This window comes from Macaca mulatta, chromosome X (assembly GCF_049350105.2).
Source record: "Macaca mulatta isolate MMU2019108-1 chromosome X, T2T-MMU8v2.0, whole genome shotgun sequence".
NCBI lineage: Eukaryota > Metazoa > Chordata > Mammalia > Primates > Cercopithecidae > Macaca > Macaca mulatta.
Window position 1 is genome coordinate 110,021,625 of NC_133426.1, and position 18,296 is coordinate 110,039,920.

At 38.4% G+C, this 18,296-nt stretch overlaps 1 long non-coding RNA gene across 1 annotated transcript in view; it reads left to right on the forward strand.

The window, feature by feature from the left end:
• The first annotated feature begins 23 nt into the window (after positions 1-23).
• The window catches only part of LOC106995279 (uncharacterized), a 112,697-nt gene continuing 94,424 nt past the window's right edge, over positions 24-18,296 (forward strand). The window contains exon 1 of the long non-coding RNA XR_013413038.1: positions 24-669. This is a non-coding gene — a long non-coding RNA (uncharacterized LOC106995279). The remainder of the gene's footprint in view (positions 670-18,296) is intronic.

Genomic DNA, 18,296 nt, shown 5'->3' on the forward strand with positions numbered 1-18,296 from the left:
AATCCCAGCACTTTGGGAGGCTGAGGTAGGCGGATCACGAGGTCAGCAGATCGAGACCATCCTGGCTAACACGGAGAAACCCTGTCTCTACTGAAAAAAAAAAATACAAAAAATTAGCCGGTCATGGTGGCACACGCCTGTAGTCCCAGCTACTCGGGAGGCCGAGGCAGGAGAATGCTTGAACCCAGAAGGCAGAGGTTGCAGTGAGCCGAGATCACGTCGCTGCACTCCAGCCTGGGCGACAGAGCATGACTCAGTCAAAAAAAAAAAAAAAATGATATGTGACATTTTTTCCTTTTATTTTCTGGAGTTTGAGAAGCAATGAAAATTATTTTTCAATGAGATTATGAATGTAGTGCAGATACATAACAATACTGGCTCAACAAATTTGAAGAGTAAACTAAGTATCCTTCAGTCTTAACTGAAATAATAAACCTTCCCTTTATTACAGATACATTCCTTTAAAGAGCCCGTTTTCTGCTCTGTGAAATGGGGAACAATGCTTGTCTTACAGGGCTGCTGAGTGGAACTGATGAAATGTGGAACTGTGTTGGGCTGACTTCTGTTCCCAACTCCCCAACATTTAACAGGACCGGGACCCCCATCAGGTACTTAGGGAGGACTGGAGGAATTATCACTCATGTTTCCAAGTCCAGACAGTGAAAATAGGTGGGTTCCCCCATGTCATTCTTGTTATTTGCAATCCTCCTGCTCCCCTGATTACTTATTAATAATAAATTCTTAATTGGCCACACTTTCCTTTCTGCTGGATCCTGTTTCTGTTGCTGTTGATGAGGTGCTAGGGTCTTCAAGGTAACAAAGCCCCACTGATTTCTCTGGAGTATCTCGTGAGCCAAATCCCCATTTGACCTCTATAGAATTGTGGAGAATGTCTTTATAACTTGAGTTATGTTTATCCCGGTGAGTACAACTCTTGTGGTTCTTGGGGTTACATTGGTTCTTAGAAAAATAGCCCTTTCTGGTTTTCTTTCATAACTCCTTCAAATAACTCAGACAAGAGTGCACTGGTAACTAGCTCAGGAAATGCATCTAAGTGTGCCCTGAATTGCATTACTGCAAACCTCCACAATACAAACAGGCTGAAGGCTTTATTTGTGCCTGTGTTTCTATCCTTGACATGGATTTTCTCAAAGGAGGCTTTTGGCAGGCCTGCCCACCCAGTTTAACAGACTTACCCAGACCTGTAAGTTAATTGGGGGAACACATTTTCTTTAAAGCGGAAACACACTCCCTTCTTGTCCATACCTGAACCATGAAACTACTTTGTAAGTTCTTAAAAACTATATTAAGTATTTGGTATTGTTATTTCTTTGTGAGTGTGTGCCCTTTTCTCCAGACAGTTTCTGGTATGGTGCCCGACATAGTAGATATGAAATTACTAATATTTTGATTGATTAGTTAACTAAGATAGAGTTAGAAATCCAGCTCAAAACTGTCCCTAACTCACTATCCTTAACTAAGGGGCCAAAGGCAAGTAACTAGTTATGTGGAAAGCATTACATTGTTTCCAAAGGAACATAGCAAGGAAAGTTTCTAACTCAAATTCTGTAAACTTTTTTTTAAACCTTGTATATGTTAGTGTTTAGGGAAACATAGACCCCTTACTTGAATCACAATCACCTAGGGAAAGTGTTAAAAATGATGACAGCTGGGTGCTATTCCCACCCACTACCAGCCACTGTCACCACCTGAATCACCAGAATCAGGAATTACTATTTTGACAGTTTCCCAAGTGATTCTCACACATCTGAGTTTTGACAACATAGGCATAGAGAAACATTGACAGTAATTACACCATTTTACAAATATCGTGATCCAAATTACCTTACTTAGTTGATTCCACAAAGAATATACGTTTCCAAAGTACAGCATTCCAAAATCAGACTACATTAGACCATCAATGTATGTTTATACTTAAACCAGTACTGTTTTATCCTCTTTTCAAATATCCTATTAAACTAATACCTTATCATGAGTTTATTATTAATAATAAATGTATAATAATTATGAAATTATTAAATAAATTATGCATTATCATTTCTATGCCAACCTGTGCCCTTTCACAACAATGATTTTGTCTTAATCTCCCTGGAACTCAGTTTCTAGCACAGTGCCTAGTATAGTAGATGTTTCATAGCATAATAATTCATTTAATTAATTCATTTACTAATTAATTATTAAATTATTTTAGGATTATAGTTTATCTAAAACAATATATAACAACATTTTTGAGCCTGTGTTTTTTTTAATACTTTCGTATTTTAAAAGTTTCTATAAAGAACATTTTAAAATGTTAATACTTTTTATAATTATTTATATAATGTCATCATACATATTTGGATCATGAATATAGGGAAAATATAAACAAAACCATAATCCAGTCATCCAAAGATACCATTCGTAAGTTTTTTAATCTTCATCTTATATTTTATCATGATAAAGCTAGGCTTAGAGCCTCTTGTGAGGAACACTGCCTCTTTCAAAGCCCCTGCCAAAGAAATATATTTAGCTTGCCATGTTTGTTACTGTTTTTCTAATCTCTCCTCTCCACTTATCAAAGCTGATTGACTCACATTTGATCAGCTTTCGGTTAGTTAGCTCTTGATTTTCAAAACTCAAACCATCACATTTCAGAAGTCCACTCACAGTGATGTAATGTAGTCCAATTTTGAAATGTATTTTTGTAAATTTAGAAATATAAAGTAAATATATTTATTTACTAGAACAGGACAGAACTATTTATTTACGAAACTTAAAAATTGTCTTAGAAGTAGAAAAAGTTTTGGGTTTCATAAATGAAATGGGCAAAATTCCACGTCTACTCTTTCTCCTTTCCTGACATCACATATATTATATAGTAAATATACTGATTTTGTTTAGAAAGGTCCAATTTTTAAATTTTCAGAAAGATAGCATGTTATGTAGTTGATATTTCATGTGTAACCAGCTGGAATGCTTTCTAAGTGATATAACTCTACATAACCCAATAAATATGGCATCCCTATAAACTTGAAAATCTAATTAAAAAAAAAGTTTGCCAGACATTTGAAAAGTCACAATTGGCATGTTTAGAAATTTACTCTGATGGAAAATATTTTCTATTTAATAAAAATAAACTTTGCTGAGTTTCATATGAAGAGAGAAATCTTCAGATGTATGCCCATTTTAAAAAATCGTTTTCACACAAATGAACTTTGTGTTTCTGACTGTAAAGTAATGCATTTTTGTTGTTGCTTTGAGCAGAAGAAAAACTGTATTAAGAAAGTTTTAAAATATTTTCTTCAACACCTTCTTTTCCTAAGATCACATGAGTATCAATTAATTTTAAGTTGTTGTCTATTTTTTCCCTAAATTAATGCATATTACTTAGTTCGTAATTAAAATTTGGTTTTTAAAAGAGGAAGCAAACTAATGTGTCAGTTATTAAAAGAGTGGAAAATTTGTTGAAAAAGAATAATGAATTTCAAACTAGTTCTGGATCCTTTAGCTGATTATGTAAACTTAGTAGTTATTGCCATGGTAACGCATTAGTGTTTACTATACTCATTGGTAAAATGGAGATGATAATTTCCAGGGCTGCTGTGAGACCCAAAGGAGGTAAAGGGCATGTGAGTGAACGGTGTTGGGTGACTTCATGTTTTCACCTGTACATTCAGAATCCAAGTACCTCAGATCCCCTTCAGCTGCTCGGAGTGGTAGCCAAACTATGTCACAGTCCCACTCCATCCCTCAGCTATGATGACCCACCCACTCCTCCCAGTTCTGCACTCTCCACTGGTCTTGATCACTACAGATTTCTCTAGACACCTCAACGTGTTAATGTCCCAGTTTATATCCTACAGAGGTGTGCATAAAGACCTACTTGAATTACAGTTGTGCTAGTTTTGGTGGGTACTGTCTTAGTGATGCTTGGACCATGGTATGTTTTATATTTTTAGCAAAAGAGGCCTTTTTCTCAGCTTGTATTTGTGGTTATAGGATATTAGGGGCCTAGTCTTGCTTTTTTATCCACTCCGACAATCTCCGTCATGTAATTAGAGGGCTAAGACAATTTCCATTTCAAGTGACTATCAATATGGTTGTCACACAACCACAATGTTCTGTTAATTTTTCAGTCTTTTCTCTCTGTGTCTCATTTCAAATGGTTTCTTTTGCTATGTCTTCAGGTATACTATTCTTCTACAATGTGTAATCTGCCATTAACTTCATCTAGTATATTTTTTCATTTCAGACATTGTAGATTTTATCTCTAGATGTTTAATTTGAGCCTTTTAAATATTTTTTTATATTCCATGTCTCCACTAAACTTGTTCACTCTTTCCTGTAGCTTCTTGACCACATGCAATGAAGTTCTAATTATCTGCTTTTATGTCCTTATATAATTCTACCATCGTTGTCATTTCTGGGTCAGTTTTGATTGGTTGCTTTTTCTCTCATGATGATTTTTATTTTCCTGTTTCTTTGTAGGCTCTTGATTGGATGTCAGACATTGTAAGTTTCACCTATTGAGTGCTGGGTATTTTCGTATCCCTGGAGTTATATTAATTTGTATTCTGGAAAACAGTTTTTGTAAAGTTTGGTCTTTTAGATTCTTGCTTTAAAACTTTGTAAGAAAGGATTAGTGTTGTATTTAGAGTTAATCGTTCCCCACTAATGAGGAAAATTCTTTCTGAGTACTCTATCTGATGTCCTGTGAATTATGAGGTTTCCAATTCTGGCTAGTGGGAACATGCGCTGTTCCCAAACATGTGTGAACTTAAGGAATTATTTCCTTTAATCCTTTTTGGTAGATCATTTCCTGATCTGGGGTAGTTTTCCTACAGATATGTGATGATCAGAGTGATCAGTACTAGTTAAAATAATTGGCAGGCCATTAGACTGAGGTGACTCTAGCAAACTAGAGTTTCTATGTAAGCAAATTGAAACCCAACTCATAGTGAATGGTCATAGCCTAGGAAAATAAAATGTAAGCATAACCAATTAAAAACTGCCAACTAACCTCTAACTAGAGACTTCACCCATCAAAAGCTGCCTATTAACCACTAACTAGAAACCTTTCACTTTTAAAAATCAAATGTTTTCTTTGTTTTGCTTTAGAAAACATTTTACAAAAGTTTTTCCCTCATATGCCCCCTTGGTGGAACACTGAACCACCTGCAGTTTGGCGTTGCTCTGTTCATGAATAAACTCAGCTCAAATAAACTCTTCAAAGTTTTAATGTGCCTAAGTTTATTATTTAACAGTACTCAGGTAAATATTCAAGAGTGGCTCTCCATGGATCTCTGGAATTCCTTCTCTGTGCGGCTCTTTCCTTTTTGGGACACAGCCCTGTGAACTCCAGCTTCCTTGCCCTCCTTGGACTCCCAACTTCTTATTCTAAGCTCTGGGATACCATGGGGTTTTGCCTGGATTCCTGCTTGTTGCACTGCGACCTGAAAACTTTCTTCAGGAAATAAGCTGGGGCAATCATAAGAATAACCTCATTTGTTCCCAGTTTCTCAGGGATCACTAAACATTGTTGCCTGCTGTCGAAGGTCTTGAGAACAGCTTGTTCTTGTATTTCATCCAACTTTTTAGTTGTTTTATGTGGGAGAAAAATTCCATCTGTCTAGGAGCAGAAATTCTGTTATGCCTTAGGTAAATGTTCTGTTTTTGTTTGTTTGTTTGTTTTTGAGATGGGGTCTTGCTCTGTTGCCCAGCCTGGAGTGCAGTGGCATGATCATAGCTCACTACATCCTCAATCTCCCCAGCTCAAGCAATTCTGCACCCTCAACCTTACAAGTAGCTGGGAACACAGATGTGCACCACCACACCCAGCTAATTTTTTTTTTTTTTTTTTTTAGTAGAGACGAGGTATTGCTATGTTACACAGGTTGTCTTGAACTCCTGAGCTCAAGCAGTCCTAACACCTTGGCCTCCCAAAGTGCTGGGATCACAGGTATAAGCCCCCATGCCAACCTTGAATAAATGTTTAATGTGGCCATTATGACTCTGTGGGGATCCTCAAATCCTTAGCCCAGTTCTGCCCTTCACTAAAGAACAGCAGGCAAGTCACTTCATTTCTCTAGAAGCAAAGACTTGCATTTCCCACAGCAAATTTAATTTGACACAGCAAATTAAAAATGAAAAAAAATTAGCATTGTATTATAAAAGAAACATTACACTGGATTCTTGTTTTTAAAAAAACAGCAAGGAAGACTTTATTCAAGACTCTTGCAAGATGGGAGAGAGATTGAACTCTGTTCCAAATACTACTGAGACAGTTGGGATTTTATGGCCACTGGGAAACGTGAGGGAGAGGGTGAAAACTACTAAGAAATTTGGTTAGTTATCAGAGGAAGGGGAGGAACTTGAATAGACATCAAAAGTGGCGGAAGAAGAGCTTGATTGGATGGCAAAGGTGGGAGGATTCTTGATAAACTGACTGAGCAGGATTATTTGCTAAAACTGGGCTCAGTTGGCAAAAGAGAAGGCCTAGTTGAAAAAAAAAAAAAAAGGCTCAAAGAAGCCTGACTAAAGTTTTGGTCTAGGAGAAAGGAGTCCATGTCAGTATGCATTGGTGATTTTTGAAGCATTTCACACAGACTGCCTGCTTCACAATCTCTTGTCTTTCTTGTTAACAACATAGAATTTGTCACCCTTCCGTAATATTACATGATTCAAATATACTCCTAACTGGGTCCCAAAACATATGTTATTATCATGCTCCCCTGAAAGATTCTAATGCACACTAATACTGGAGAACGACTGGTAGTACAATGGAAGCACAATTATATTGAGTACAAATATGCCTAGAGAAAGACTGTAAGAAAATGTGTCAAAATGCTAGAGAACCTAGCAATGCATATATCATGGGATCTAAATTATCCTATTCTATGTTAGGATTTATTTTTGAAAAATTTTCAACATTTCTAACCTTGGGATACATCATAAACTAGATGAGATAGTTTTATCTTTCTCAGAAAAGTGTTTCTGTTCACTATCTCCATGAGATTAATTTTGTTAGCTCTCTCATAAAAGTGAGAATATATGACATTTGTCTTTTCATGTGTGCCTTATTTCACTTAACATAACGTCTTCTAGTTCCATCCATGTTGTCACAAATCATTGGATTTCATTGTTTTTATGGTGGAATAATATTCCACTCTGTGTATGTACCACATTTTCTTTATTAGTTTACCCTTGGATAGACACATAGGTTGATTGCATATCTTGGCTATTGTGAATAGTGGTGCAATAAACATGGGAGTGCAGATATCTCTCCAATATACTGATTTCTTTTCCTTCCGATATTGCTGGATATATGGTAATACTATTTTTAGTTTTTTGAGAACCCTCCACACTGTTTTCCATAATGGCTGTACTAATTTATATCCTACCAATAGTGTACAAGCTTTCTTTGTTTCTTCCCTTTCTTTGTTTCACTGTCTTCAGGGTGGAGTCCAGTGGTGCAATCTTTTGCCCACTGCAACTTCTGCCTCCTGGATTCAAACGGTTCCCCTGGCTCAGCCTCCTGAGTAGCTGGGGCTACAGGTGTGCCACCACACCCAGCTAATTTTTTTTTTTTTTTTTTTTTTTTTTTTTTTTTTTTTTTTAGTAGAAATGAGGTTTCACCATGTTGGCCAGAATGGTCTTGATCTCCTGACCTTGTGATCCGCCCACCTCGTCCTCCGAAAGTGCTGGGATTACAGGTGTGAGCCACCAAGCCAGGCCTTCCCCAGCATTTGTTATTTTCTGTGTTTTGGATAATAGCTATTACAACTAGGGTGAGATGATATCTCACTGTGGTTTTGATTTGCATTTGGTGGTTACCAGAGGTTGGGAAGGGTTGTAGGGAGAGGGGATAAAAACAGGTTGTTGGTTAACAGGTACAAAAATTAGAAGGAATAAGATCTAGTGTTCTATAGCACAATAGGATGACTATAGTTACCAATGATTTCTTGTATATTTCAACTTGGAATGTTCCCAACACAAACAAATGATAAATGTTTGAAGTGATGGATATCCCAATTTCTGATTTGATCATTGCACATTATATGCTTGTATCAAAATATCACATGTACCCCATAAATATGTACAACTATTATGTATCCATAAAAATAAAAAATGCAAAAAAGCTGTAGGTGATAAATAAGAACAATTTAATAGATGTTCAAAACTGGGGAAAAAAGTGTTTCTGAATCCATGGTGTATGTTACAGAAACTGTAATATAATAATTAAGAAAGTAAAGTGTATAAATATATGTGGGCATATGCATATTTAAATAGAAAAAGATGTAAAAGAATTCACCACTGATAACATTTGGGAACGGATATGTGATTAAAAGTGATTTTTCTGTTCTATTTTCTTCAATGCCAGAGTTTTATTTTTAAATTTTTGTATAGTTACAATCTTATTGCCATTAAAAATTCTGAATATATGTTATGTTAATTTGGAATATGCAGAAAATAATAGTTATAACAATACTCATAACATATTTTTAGTGTGAACTACGTTCCAGAGAGTGTTCTAAGTAATTTACAAGCATTTGTTCCTCAGAGGAGACCTGTGAAGGCTGTGAAAGGAAAAAAATCTTGGGCCCCAAAATCACCAAGCTAAAGAGAAAAATCAAGCTGGGAACTGCTCAGGGCAAACCTGCCTCCCATTCTATTCAAAGTCACCGCTCTGCTCACTGAGATAAATGCATATCTGATTGCCTCCTTTGGAGAAGTTAATCAGAAACTCAAAGGAATGCAACCATTTGTCTCTTATCTACCTATGACCTGGAAGCTCCCTCCCCGCTTCAAGTTGTCCCGCCTTTCTGGACAGAACCAACATTCATCTTACATATGATGATTGATGTCTCATGTCTCCCTAAAATTGTATAAAACTAAATTGTGCTCTGACCACCTTGGGCACCTGTCGTCTGAACCTCCTGAGGCTGTGCCATGGGCGTGCATCCTCAACCTTGACAAAATAAACTTTCTAAATTAACTGAGACCTGCCTCGAATATTCGGGGTTTACAAGGCTATACTATCAATGACCCCACTTTACAAGGGAGGAAAATGAGGCACACACAGGTTAAGCAAATTACCTGAGGTTGTTCAGCTAATGAGTTGCAAAACCAGGATATAAGCAAAACTGGATCCAGAATCAGTGCTCTCAGCCTCTCAATAAAGTAAATAAAAAATACATTAAAACCAAGACTGGAACAGCTGGAGACAGCCACCTGTGTTCTTAAAAGTCCTTATGACTTTTAAACATAAACAAAAGCTGAGGGAGTTCCTCATTGCTAGACCTGCCCTTAAGGAAAATGCTAAAGCGAGTCCTTCAAGTCGAAATAAAAGGATGCTAGACTAGCAACATTAAATCATTTGAAAACATAAAACTCTCTGATGAAGGTTAATATGTACACAAATATAGGATCCTATAGTGTTGTAATGTTAGTGTATGAATCACTTTTAGTGCTGATATAGAATTTAAGAGACAAAAGCATAAGAAGTAACCCAAAGTCTGTGTTAATCATACACAATATAAACAGATATAATTTGTGACATCGATAAGTTGGGGGGTGGATATTTAAGGAGTAGAGGTTTTGTACGTGATTGAAGTTGGCATCAGTTTAAAATAGATTGCTATAACTTAAGGGTGTTTTATATAATCCCAATGATAACCATGAAGAAAATACCTTTAGAGGAAAAAAAAAAGAAGAGAATCAAAGCAGTCACTACAAAAACTCAATGAAATACAAAGGAATAGGGTAGGAGAGAAAAAGCAGGACAAAATAGCTATAAGAAAAACAGAATACAACAATACAGCAATAGTAAATCTTTTCCTAACGGTAATATCTTTACAGGCAAACAGATTAAACCTACCAATCAAAAGACATAGATTGACTGAATGGATTTTAAAAAACAAGATCTAACTACTTTCTGTCTAAAAGGGATTCACTTTAGATCTAAGGACACATGTAGTCTGAAAGTGAAAAGATGGGAAAAGATATTTCATACAAATGGTAAACAGAGGGCAGAGGTTGCCATATTTATATCAGACAAAATAAATTTTAACTAAAAACTGTTACAAGAGACAAAGAAAAACACATAATGATAAAAGAGTCAATTCGTCAGGAATATATAACAATTATTAATATATATACACCTAACATCAGAGTTCCCGAATATATGAAACCAACATAAACAGAATTGAAGGGAAAAATAGTCAGTAATACAATAATAGTAGAGGACTTCAATATTTCACTTTCAATAATGGACAGAAAAACCAGAGAGAAGATCAATAAGGAAACGGAGGACTTGAACAGCACTGTAGACTAATTGGACCTAACAAACATACACAAAATTCTCCACCCGACAACAGGGGAATACACATTTTTCTCAAGTGCATACAGAACATTATCCAAGATAGAAAATGTTTTCCACCACAAAACAAGTCTTAACACATTTAAGAAGACTGAGAAACCACACAAAGTATATTTTCTGACCACACTGGAAATAAACTAAAAATCAATAGCAGAAGGAAAACTGAAAAATCCACAAATACATGGAAATTAATCAACACTGTTAGTCAATAGACAAAAGAAGCAATCACAAGAGAAACTGGAATATATTTTGAGACAAACGAAAACTCAACAGTCTAAACTTATGGGTATAGTGAAAGTAGTACCAAGAGGAAAGCAAGTCTATAGCAGTAAATACTTACATTAGAAAAAAACAAAGATCTCAAATCAACAACTTACACATTTAGGAACTAGAAAAAAAACAAACAAAATCCAAAATTAGCAGAAGGAATGAAATGACAAAAATTAGAGCAGAGATAAATGAAATAGAGAATTTAAAAAATAGAAGAAGATCAATGAAACAGTTGACTTTTTGAAAAGATCAATAAAATTGAGAAGCTCTTAGCTAGATTTACTACAAACAACAGAAAGGAGATTCAACTAAAATCAGAAATGAAAGAGGAACCAGGTGTGGTGGCTCACGCCTGTAATCCCAACACTTTGGGAGGCTGTGGTGGGTGCCTCACTTGAGGTCAGGAGTTCAAGACTAGCCTGGCCAACATGGTGAAACCCTGTCTCTACCAAAAAATACAAAAATTAGCCAGGCATAGTGGCATGTGCCTGTAGTCCCAGCTACTCAGGAGGCTGATGTGGGAGAATTACTTGAGCCCAGGAGGCCGAGGTTGCAGTGAGCCGAGATCTTGCCACTGCACTCCAGCCTGGGTGACAGAGTGAGACTCTGTCTCCAAAAAAAAAAAAAAAAAAAAAAAAAAGAAAGAAAGAAAGAAAAAAGAAAAAGAAAAAAACACAAAGAAATGAAAGAGGAGACATTGCAACTGATGCCACAGAAATAAAAAGGATTATAAGAGTGGCGGTGATGGGAGGGATGGGCAACAGGGAGATGTTGATCAAAGGTACAACATTTCAGTTAGACTGCAGGAATAAGTTTTATTTATCTATTGCACTGCATGGTGACCACAGTTAATAATGATGTATTGTATATTTCAAAATTGATACAAGAATAGGTTTTTAATGTTCTCACTGCAAAAAAGCAATGATAAGTTGGTGAGGTTATGGATATGTTAATTAGCTTGGTGGGATCTTTCTTCAGTGTATACATAGATTACAACATTACATTGTACCCCATAAACATGCACAATTGTTATTTATCATTTAAAAACAAAAATAAGTGTGATTATAAAAGAATACTGTGAAAAATTATACTCTAACAAATTGGATACCCTAGAGGAAATGGCGAAATTCCTCAAATCATACAACCTACCAAAACTGAATCATTAAGAAATTTAAAATCTGAATATACTTATAACTGGCAAACATATTGCATAAGTATCAAAAACATTTGAATGAAGAAAAGCCCAGGATCAGATGACTTCACTGGAGAACGATACCAAACATTTAAAGAAGAATTTACACCCATCCTCTTCAAAATATTCCACAAAATTGCAGAGAAGGGAACACTTTCATTTTATGAAGTTAGTATTTCCCTGATATCAAAACCTATACAAACACAGCACAAAAAAGAAAACTACATAGCAATATTCTCCATGAATATAGGCACAAAAATCCTTAGCAAATAGAATTTAGTAATATGTAAAAAGACTGCTTCAAAGACCTAAAAACTGAAATACCATTCAACCCAGCAATCTGATTACTGGACATATACCCAAAGGAATATAAATTATTCTATTAAAAAGACACATAGCTGGGCATGGTGGCTCACACCTGTAATTCCAGATTTTTGGGAGACCGAGGGGGAGCAGATCACTTGAGGTCAGGAGTTCGAGACCAGCCTGGCCAACATGATAAAACCCCGTTTTTACTAAAAATTCAAAAATTAGCTGGGCATGGTGGTGCATGCCTATAATCCCAGCTACTCAGGAAGCTGAGGCGGGAGAATAGATTGACCCCAGTAGGCAGCAGTTTCAGTGAGCCGAGATTGTGCCACTTCACTCCAGGCTGGACCACAGAGTGAGACGCCCTCTTAAAATAAATAAATAAATAAATAAAGACACGTGCATGCGTATGTTCATGACAGCACTATTCACAATAGCAAGGACATGGAATCAACCTAAATGCCCATCAATGATAGACTGGATAAAGAAAATGTGGGTACATATACACCATGGAATATGATGCAGCCATAAAAATGAATGAGATCATGTCCTTTGCAGGAACATGGACGGAGCTGGAGGTCATTATACTTAGCAAACTAATGCAGGAACCGAAAACCAAATACTGTATATTCTCACTTATAAGTGGGAGCTAACTGATGAGAACACATGGCCACATAGAAAGGAACAACACACACTGGGGCCATTCAGAGGGTGGAGTGGGGGAAGAGGGAGAGGATCAGAAAAAAATAACTATTGTTATTTTTTCTATATACTAGGCTTAATCACCTGGGTGATGAAATAATCTGTACAACAAATCCCCATGACACAAGTGTACCTATGTCACAAACCTGCACATGTACCCCTGAACTTAAAATAAATGTTACATAAAATAAAATAAGAATTATTAACCATAAACAAGCAGCATTTATTCCAGAGATGGAAGGCCATTTCAACATTCAAAAATAAACTAATGCTATCCACCAAGTAGAAAAACAATACTGTATCAACTGATGCAGAAAAAGCATTTGGCAAAATGCAACACTTATTCATAATAAAAATGCTAAAAACTCTCAGTAAGTTAGGAATAGAAGGAAACTTGCTCAACTTAATACCGAGCGTCTACAAATGGTCTACAGCTAAGACTGTACTTAATGGTGAAAAAACTGAATGATTTCCTCCTAAGATAGGGAGCAAGACAAGAATGTCTGCTCTAAGCACTCTTATTCAACATACTGCTGGAAATTCTAGTTATTGTCATAAGGCAAGAAAATAAAATGAAAGGCACATAGATTGGAAAATAAGAAACAAAAGTATCCCTATTTTCAGATGACATGACTACCTATGTACAAAATCCCAAACAATGTATATTTGTCTTTTAAATCATCTCCACATGAACTTATGAGGCAATGTGTTTCAAAGAAGAATCTCTTAAAAATAAACTAAACGTTATTTGCTGACATGTAAAGAATTCTTCTACTCTATACAAGTGTGTTATTGGGCTATTTATGAAATGTTAAGAGGCTTGGTTGTCTTTACTCTGGCCCCAGACTGCAACCTCAGAGAAGTTTGATGTTAAGCTAAGGGAAAATTGAGGTAACAACGAGAAATCAATCCACCTTACCAAGTTGTGCATTCAGGACGATAGAAGACAGACATTCTTTGCCCACCAGGGAACATCTTAGGGCTTGAGAGCATGTCTGGGTGTCTTATGGTCTGGATTTGAGTCCCAGCCTTGCCACTTATAAATAATAAGCTGATGCCACAAACACGCCCCTTCAGCCTCCATTTCCTCTTTGGTAAAATGAGCATAATTGTGGTGCCTAACTCATAGGCTTCTAGTGAGGGTTAAATGACACAAGTAGAGCACCTAACATAATCTCTGCCACATTATAAATGGTATTTACTGTAAGGAGTTTTTACAAAATCTGTATAAAATGGGAACCTTTTAGGTAATTACAAAAAATATACAGAGGCAGAGACCAGGAAATTTGCTATATCTTTATGTTTTCTGCTTTTATCCCAAATAACATGGAGATCCATGGTTCTGTGAATGAAACCAGTCAGTTATTATATTCCAAGACAATGGTAATGAAGTACATGTCCTTTTCCCTTTTAGTGCATTCCTTGTTCTCTTCTTCTGAAAGTTGCAGATATCCACTAAGTTTGAAAATCTTTCATATCCTGAAGTTAAGTTGTTCAATGTTGTTTCCAAATTTGGAAGACCATGCGTAACACTAATGTCATGAGGAGCAGAAGAGAGAAGATTAGCTGCAACATGAAACAGTAATAGAGAATCATGTCTGACCAACCAAGCATTGTGATGGATAGGTTTTTCCACTCAAAGAAGGCCCTAGCTCTTCACTCTGCCAAGAGCAGGGGTTTCATCAATTGTAAGCGTTCTAAGAGGAGGCTTCCCACAGCCGCAAATTCTCCTTGTTGTCGTCTCCTCTTTCACTCAAAATTCACAGTGATGGTTGATTTGAGCCTAAACTTGAAAGGGAGTCAGAACAGAGAAGCTCACTGTCTGTTGACCTGGCAACGGAGTGACTTCATTATTACCCACATCTCATGTTCTCTTTAAAGTCTGCATTATTACCCTAGCATTTGGAACTGCCTTTCAGACTCTTGGCCTCCAGTTTAGCCTTGGGTGGAGGGGCTACTGCTAGTTTTCCTGGGATCCTTATTCACTGGCTGATTTATTTGGTATTTCCTATTTCATATTGAAAAATTGCTTGTGATTAGTTTTTGCCAGCACATCAGGAAAGAAGACAAATGCTGCAGCATTCATCAAAAGTTCTAACCACTGTTTTGCTGCATGAAATGGTCACCCAGGCTTTGCCACAACCATGAATTATTACACTTGTTTTGGGCAGATTATGCTGGACATGGGGTTCCTTTTCCCTTACAGCCCTCAAGAACAGACCTCATCCAAGGACCCTCCTTTCGTCCTTCTCCCCTAATCACTCCTGTGTAGCTGCAGTGATTTCTCAGAGGCCCCTTGCCTAGCCCTCAATGGAGACAGCTTTTCTCAGTTTGCCAGGTGGGCTACCTTAAATTTTTTGTTGTCGTTGTTTGAGACAGAGTCTCGTTCTGTCGCCCAGGCTGGAGTGCAGTGGCAAGATCTCGGCTCACTGCAACCTCCATCACCTGGGTTCAAGTGATTCTCCTGCCTCAGCCTCCCGAATAGCTGGAATTACAGGCATGCACCACCATGCCCAGCTAATTTTTGTATTTTTAGTAGAGATGGGGTTTCACTATGTTGGCCAAGTTTTTCTCAAACTCTTGACTTCAGGTTATCCACCTGCCTCGGCCTCCCAAAGTGCTGGGATTAGAGGTGTGAGCCACCCGGCTGGCCCATTAATTCTTTTGAAAGAAGCTACTCTGTGAACCACCTTATTCTACAACTAAATATCTCCTTGTCTATCACTGCTGGATCTGAACAGAACCTGTGAGTTCCAGCTCCTGCCCAGACACAGCCCTCTGCCCAGACACAGCCCTCTCCCGAAGGAGGATCTGACTACCTTCCTGATCCCTTGAACGAATCCACCGGACTCAGAAAGTTGGTCAGCAGGAGCCATCCAGCTCTCTGGGAATACAAGGATCATACAGTCATTGTCTCACAAAGGGGTCTGGAGTCTCAATGGGCCTGAGAAGACACAGGCAGATAAGTACATTTGAAGGGGAAAAAAAGAGATCCTCTTTTTATTGTTGTTGTTGTTGTTTTTTTGTTTTTTGTTTTTTTTTTTTTTGAGATGGAGTCTCGCTTTGTTGACCAGGCTGGAGTTCAGTGGCACGATCTCGGCTCACTGCAAGCTCCGCCTCCCGGGTTCACGCCATTCTCCTGCCTCAGCCTCCCAAGTAGCTGGGACTACAGGCGCCTGCCTCCACGACCGGCTAATTTTTTGTATTTTTAGTAGATATGGGGTTTCACCGTGTTAGCCAGGATGGTCTCGATCTCCTGACCTCATAATCCACCCACCTCGGCCTCCCAAAGTGCTGGGATTACAGGCGTGAGCCACCGCTCTCCGCCAAGAATCACACTTCTTGAGGATGAACCTGCTGAGAGTCAGGAGTCTGCTGGAGCTTTTCCTGGCTAGTAGTGGAGGAGGCAGGAAAGGGTGAACTACAAATGTGAATACATTTGAGGGGGCAGCATGATCTAAAGAGCATGTGGAGAGAAGAAAAAAAAACACTCCTACGTTTCTAATTGCACCATGAGTCAGTGCCATTTCTATGTGGTGGAATGAGTGCCCTGCTGGGTCCGGGGGAATGGTAGAAAGTTTTTCCGTCATCTCCATCCAACTGAGTCATGGACCCCCTGAGTAGAGATTGAGGTAAGGGAATGAAGTCACCACCCACCCCATTTCTTCCTGTTTCCTGGGTTTTCCTATCCCTTTATTTTGTCCTCCTGTTTGCCTGAGAGAACTGTGTTTCCTTTGTACTTCGGAGGGGCCAGATGAAAGCCTCATACTATGTCTGCTGGACAGGACACTGGAGCAAGAGAGACAGGATGTCTCTCTTTATTCTAGTGTCAGACCCAAACCAGTAACTTGGGATGTTCCTGTTTCAGGGATAAGTCACTTCCCTTGCTAGCCTCCCTGGGAGCCAGGAAGGCTTCTGAATAACCCCTAATGCCTGGGACAGCCCCCACAGCAGAGAGCTCTCCAGCTCAAAATGTCAATAGTGCCGAGGTTGAGAAAACCTGCTCTAGAACAAGGCAAATGTTACTACCCACACCTACCTGCAAAGGATCATGATAGAAATCAACTTTGGGCTCTGACCACCCTGAATTAGAGTAACCATGCTGCCTCTTACTGGGTCTATGTCCTCATAAAATATATTTAACCTCCATGAGCCTTAGGAGAGCCTGCCTCTGGGGAGGAATGAGTTTAAGCAGGGAATACTGATACCTAACTTACAGACCAGTTGTAAGGACTTAGAGAAACGTTATGTAAAGTGCCTAGCATCTGGTCCGTTGTAGGCTCTTGAAGTGTTAGTTTCCTTTCCACAGCCCTTTGTAACTTCTGCTTCTGAAATGACTTTAACCTAAACTATATAGTGCTAAGCAGCATAATTGTGTCCTAAAGAGCTTCTGAAAACATGGCAACAGAAAGAAAAATAAACTTACACAGACCCACATCATGTATAAGAGTTGGTGCCTCTTCTGTGTTGTGTAGGTAGGATGGGGAAATGTTGTCACCCCGTTTCTGTAGAATCAGTGTACCTTTCCTGACCTCTTTGGGACTCTCTTGGAGAGTGAGCATCAGGAGTGGCCATTAACTGGGTATCTGGGTTGTTCCTGTGGCTCTATAAAGACACATGCCCAGGGAAGAGCAGAGCATGAGGATGGGTCTTCTGGAGAGAGCAATGGAGTGAAAGGCAGAAGATGTTGCTTCCAGAGCCTGACAAACTGCTTTCTGTGTGATGTGGGTAAAACGTGTACCTTCTGCTGGGTACAGACTCAATGTTAGGGCATGTGAGTTAGGAGGATCTTCTAGTAGGCTAATTTTGGGTATAAATCATTTAGCTTGCCTCTTCTGAAGCATCCCTGTCTTCATCTAAATTCTCATATTCTAGTGCTGCTGGAGGATTCAATGAATTAAGCTACCTCATAGGAAATCTGGGTCATTGCTGAGGCAGAGGGACAAAGTGTACTGGTGGGACTCCTACATGTCTCTTATCACTTCTGCTAGGGAGGGGCACACTCCATTTCCTCTCATCAATCATTGGCCACATCTAGTCACACGTGCAAGCCTGATATCAGTGGAGTGGGGTCAGTGGGTCTACGAGGGGCCACGGGCACCAGCCAATCCATGTGACCTAACATAAGCTTCATAGGTCAAAGGGCAGGATTTCATCTCCACCATCTTCTTCCTTGATGTGAAGGGCTATTGAGTGAGGCCCGTAGGGCACAATACTGGGGAAGTGTAAAGCCATCATCTTCCAAATGGGAAGCTGCTGGTGATATTGTGGGGAAGGCAAGAGATAGAATCACATTCAAATTCTGCCACTTCTCTGGAGAGGGTTTAGTCCCTGTGAGAAGGAGCTTGGTCATCTGTGAAATAAGGCTTACCACATATCTTCTTCAGAAAACCTGTCAAGTACCTATGGGACATAGTAGGACTTCAACACGTAACACTCATGGCT